Raw genomic sequence first — 5,816 nt, forward strand, 5'->3', positions numbered from 1 at the left:
CGTTAAATGAGAGGTATTGGATTTGGCATTTGCCAAGAAGAAGGTGTAATTCCATAAATTTTCATGAATTCCCCAAATCATAGGCTATCCTGTATTTTTCAAAAGATTCCATTTATATGTTTTTAAGTGATAATGAATGACCATAATAATAAATGGTAAATAATTTTTCAGTGATGGGGTTATATACTCAAAGTTTCAATTTCCTGCAGAGAAAGGTATAATAATCAATGAATAATTTTTTTGTTGCTGACCAATGTCTTGTGACAAGATGATAGATCTTAACAACGTCTAAAAATGATCTCTACTTGACATAGACATTTAAAAGTAAAAACAATGTAAGATGGGAATAATAACACAAAATAAACACCAGCTAAAAATCACTTTAAAAAGCTTGAAATATCATATTTAATATTTAACACTATCCATTCTTAAAATGATTTTGTTTTGGTGAAGAAGATTGTCCCTGGGCTAACATCTGTGCCAGTCTTCCTCTATTTTGTATGTGGGACACAACCACAGCATGGCTTGATGAGCAGTGTATAGGTCTGTGCCTGGGATCCAAACCCATGAACCCCAGGGGAGCCGAAGCAGAGCACGTGAACTTAACCACTATGCCACCAGGGTGGTCCCCTTGAAATGAAATTTTTAAACACACAAAGCACCAATTGCCCTATCCCATAGCCTTCATCCTTGTTTCATGACTAATATCCCAGATGCAGAAAAAATTTCTTTCATTTCGCATTGACATTGGTCGCATTGTGAAGAGTATACCCTAAAGCATCTTCAAGCTGGGCCTTTGGGTAGCTGCTGCTTCATATAAGCTTATTCCTTTTTAGAAATGAAAATGTTTCGTCTACTTGCCCTGATTTGGATTTTGCTGTAAAAATTTATAATCTACATAGCTTTGCTAATCCAGACTTTCCATCAGTTTCTAATTCCCATTGGAGTATTCCACAACAACATTCATATCTCCTTCTCTTTGCATGTCTTCTGTTAAAGTATTTACAAAGAACTGTAGCCCATAGCAAATAATCAAACACTGAAAAGCAGTGAACATGACCGAGTAGTGTTCAAAAACAAACATTTGGATCTCCTAGCAAGGTTAACACCACTAGATAGAATCATGTGTCGAAATTGCCAATTTAAGCATTTATTTTGCTTCTAAAACTTATTTCTTGGAATCCCTCTCATAGGATTTATATGCAGTATACCACGTGTATAAATTTACTGCCATTGATTTTCCTTGCAGGAATGACTCGTTATCAGCAAACAGTATCACAAACAGACATTGAGAACACGGCAACAGCAATGAGCAATTAGTTCGTCTGGTTAACGGCGGCCGCTCCCGCCCTCCATGCTCCAGTCCTGGTTCCTGAAAATGTTGACCTTAACTTTCGATTCCCATATCCAGGTTTCCTGCCCTTGGCATCAGTGGATTCTTTCAAAACGGTAACATCTCTGTGTTGAGTGTTCAGCTTTAATCATCGCAAAATTATAATACTTTTTCCATTTTCCCAGTTTCTTGACTGATTTTTCTCAGGATCTGCAAAAACAAATAAATTTTGCCATCAATGCTGAGAAGGAATTCCTGCGTGGGAACACGAAGTCCAAGTAAAAAGTCACCAAGGACTGAACTAGAGCATCATGAGTGGGTTGGAGAGGAAGAATTTGAGTATTGTTTTAGAGGTAGGAGCAAGAGTGTTTAGCATCTGCTAAGGGATGTGAAGAGTGAAAGAAAGAGACTGTTCCAGAATGAGAAGAATAATAAGCTATTTCTGTACAGACAGGGCTGTCTAGCCCAGGCAATGCTCAAGAGAAATGTGATTAATTAATATTCTGGTTGTCTATTTCTGTGTAACTAATCATCCTCAAACTTAGCTCTCAATAGGGAAAGGCAAATCAAAACCACAGTGAGATACCACTTCACATCCATTAGCGTGGCTATCATAAAAACAACAAACAAACAAACAAAACCAGAAAATAATGGGTGTTGGTGAGGATGTAGAGAAATTGGACCACTGCTGCATTGTTGATGGGAATATGAAATGGTGTGGCCACTGAGGAAAATGGTACAGCAATTCCTCAAAAAAATTAAACATAAGATTGCCATATGATCCAGCAATTCCACTTCTGGATATGTACCTAAAAGAATTTAAAGTAGGGACCTGATCAGACATTTGTACACCAAAGTTCATAGTAGCATTATTCATAACAGCCAAAATGTGGAAACAATCTAAATATTCATAGACAAATGAATGGATAAAGAAAATGTGGTATATACATCCAATGGAATATTATTCAACCTTAAAAAGAAAGGAAATTCTGATATACATGTTACAACATGGGTGAACCTAGAGGACATCATGCTAAGTGAGATAAGCCAGTCACAAAAGGACAAGTACCGTATTATCCTACTCATATGAGGTACCTAGAGTAGTCAAGTTCACAGAAACAGAAAGTAGAATGGTGGTGACCTGGGAATGGGGGCAAAGGGAAGTCGCAGTTTAACGAGTATGGAGTTTCAAATGGGAAGATGAAGAGAGTTCTGGAGACGGATGGCGGGGATGGTTTCACTACAATGTGAATGTACTTAATGCCACTGAACTGCGCAACTAAAAATGGTCAAAATACACCAGCCGTATTCGAGAGCATCGACATAATCTTCCATGATCAGTGGAGCTGGACTGAAAAATTAATTGCTTTGCAAAAGTCAGGGAAACCTTTTGGAATCTAGAGATGTGATGTTTACTTTACTGCACTCACACAAAAGAGAGTTAGAGCAAACTGCTGTTCTTGACCAGGGTTGTGACCCAGGAATGTGGTGCGGCCGTGGCCTGTGTCGGTCCCCAGTGATGAACAGGAATTGAGAGATGTGGCTTCTCTTCCCAGTACAGCTTTGTCCTGGAGTGCTGGAGGGGAAAGTCTGTCCCGGAGGGAAAGCCACTTCCCCACTCTGGAACGGGAGGAGCGGACCGGGTGGCCTCCCAGCTACCTCCAGGGCTCACCCTTCCAGGGGACAGGCCACTGGGAGGCAGAGGAGAAGTCAGGCTCTAGACTCACCTGGATTTGAAGCTCACACTGCTAGTTCCCAGCTGAGTGACCTTGGAAGCACTACTTAAACACTGTGTCTCACTCGCCCTGTCTTTAATAATAGGGTGGTTATGAAACTTAGATGACAAAATGTGTATATAATGCTTAACCATATCTACAATATAATGATCGCTTAAGAAGCACAATTATTATTACTTTAAAAAAAACTCCAGTGGCTCAAAACAATAGCAATCATTTTCTCACCTCTCACAGTCCTGGGGGTTGACTGGGGCCAGCGAGACAGTTCTCACTGGGGTTGCACTCACATGTGGCTGGGGCTGGAGTCACCTTCAAGGCTTCCTCGCTCACACGTATGATGGCTGATGCTGGCTGTCTGCTGGGTGCTTAGCTGGGGCTGGCATCTGGACCATTTATTCAGAACCTCTTCGAGTGCGTGGCCTGGGCCGTCTCAGAGCCTTGTGGGTACAGCTCTAAGAGAACAGCATGGAAGCATGGCATTATGACCTAGCCTGGTCACCTCTGCCATACTCCAGTGGTCAAGGCAATAATATTGTAAGAAAAGAATGTGAGATATATTCCGGTGGCCATCTTAGTAATATTTACTAGTAATTCCTTTTTCTTCCTCAATTTTCTTGAAGTTCCCTTATCCACGAACGGCTTGAAGAAGGCAGAGAATCAGAGGTTTTGCCAAATCACAAATTGTCCCCAGTTTAACACTGGAGACGATTCCTATGTTTTCTCTATATAGCTGTCAATGGTGGGGATATGTACGTAAGAGTGAAACCCAGCAAACGGACAAAGTAACTTAGAAATTCTGCAGTTGGAGCAAACAGAAGACCTTACACATATCCATGTCTTTCCATATGCTGAGACCGAAGAGCTGCCATGAATATTTTCCTCCAAACCGTGCAAAATGCTCTTTCATCCAACGTGCATATCTGTGATCAACATATTGGAACGGACATTTTCTCCCCCCGCCCCTTCATCTTTATAGATCTTCTGTAGATTACTTTCAGGAAAAAAGATCACTTCATATCGTGATCCTGCCTTGCTGATGAAATCTTCTACATTATCTTTTTTAAAAGACTACAGAAACATGATCTTACTCTGTCTTTTAATTGAGTTAAAATTAAAATATTTTTTTATATTGATTCTAGCAATTTTCCCAACACTGGTCACAAGATGCACAGATTGAGAAAATAAAATCACGCCTTTCAAAAGAAGGCAAGCCAAGTTTTGCCGCCGCCTTAAAAAAAGTCCATCACCCACAAGCCTGATGACGTGGCAGACCCGCAGCGTGAGCTGGCTCTGAGACAGCGCCTTAGAAGATCCCTTTTAAAAGTGTATCTTGACCTTATTAAGCAAGACTACGAAGTCACAGTGGTACCTAAGCCCATCAAAATAGTAGCTGATACGAATATTTTCCTTTGTGTCATTAAGAAATACACTAACCAGTGGCACTCAAGACAGACTTCTTTCGAGGTCAGGATGAACTTCGAATTGAACTGTTGTTGGAAGTTTCATTTCTTTTCTTTTTTTTTTTATTTTAGGAAGATTAGCCCTGATCTAACATCTGCTGCCAATCCTCCTCTTCTTTTTGCTGAGGAAGACTGGCCCTGAGCTAACATCTGTGCCCATCCTCCTCTACTTTATATGTGGGATGCCTACCACAGCATGGCTTGCCAAGCAGTGCCATGTCCGCACCTGGGATCTGAACCGGCGAACCCCAGGCTGTCAAACAGAACGTGTGCACTTAACCGCTGTGCCACTGGGCCAGCCCTGGAAGTTTCATTTCTTGGTCAAGTAAAACACTGAGGGACCCACTATAAATTAGAAGATGTAAAACCATAAGAAGTATTTACTTTCAAGAAGGAGAGGTTCAAAGAGGTAGACAGACTCTCCCTACTGACAGAAGGAAACTGATAACTACAAGAATCATATCCTGCTGCTGCTAATCCATTTAAAATTTTGTATAAATTATTTTTTAGTCACTCAAGTAATGTATAAATACATTCTTTCTTTTTTTTTGTGAGGAAGATTAGCCCTGAGCTAACTGCTGCCAATCCTTCTCTTTTTGCTGAGGAAGACTGGCCCTGAGCTAACATCTATGCCCATCTTCCTCTACTTTATATGTGGGATGCCTACCTACCACAGCATGGCTTTTGCCAAGTGGTGCCATGTCTGCACCCAGGATCCGAACCGGCAAACCCCAGGCCGCCGAAGTGGAACATGTGCACTTAACTGCTGCACCACTGGGCCAGCCCCATATAAATACATTCTTATAAAAACAAGACAAAGTCAAAAAAATCCCTCTCTCAGTTCTTTCGCCAATGCCTCTTCCCACCTCAGCGGTAATTCATTGCTGTATTTCTATGCATGTACATGCTAATATACATCTCTGAAGAACGTGATTGCTTTGTTTTATCACACATAAGTGGAACCATTTTGTATGTCCTGTTTTGCCTCTTGCTTATTCACACTTTACACTGTGTGTCATAGAGATTGGTCCGTTATAACACTCAGGCTGCTCTCTAGAATTTCAGAGCATGACCCTTGGCTTACACAGGCCTTTACTGACTGACCTTTACAATGGCCTTCATAGGTCGTGCTTTTTGTGCACAAGTGTGAGAATTTCTCTAGGATAGACATCCACGAGTTGAATTACTGCGATGAGCCTATGTATATTTTTAATTTTAATTAATGTTGCCAAACTACCTTCCAAAAAACTGTGACCAATTTACAGCTCCAACCTACAGTAGATAAAT

The 5,816-nt window shown here is 40.9% G+C and overlaps 1 long non-coding RNA gene across 1 annotated transcript; it reads right to left on the minus strand.

Moving 5' to 3' along the window:
- Nucleotides 1–381: 381 nt before the first annotated feature.
- Nucleotides 382–4,083, minus strand: LOC139082757 (uncharacterized). Its single transcript, XR_011538962.1, has 2 exons — nucleotides 3,295–4,083; nucleotides 382–1,543 (listed from the first exon to the last, which is right to left on the minus strand). It is a non-coding gene; the product is annotated as an uncharacterized lncRNA (long non-coding RNA).
- Between the last annotated feature and the right edge of the window lie 1,733 nt (nucleotides 4,084–5,816).

The sequence above is a fragment of the Equus przewalskii genome, chromosome 4 (assembly GCF_037783145.1).
Source record: "Equus przewalskii isolate Varuska chromosome 4, EquPr2, whole genome shotgun sequence".
NCBI classification, from domain to species: Eukaryota; Metazoa; Chordata; class Mammalia; order Perissodactyla; family Equidae; genus Equus; species Equus przewalskii.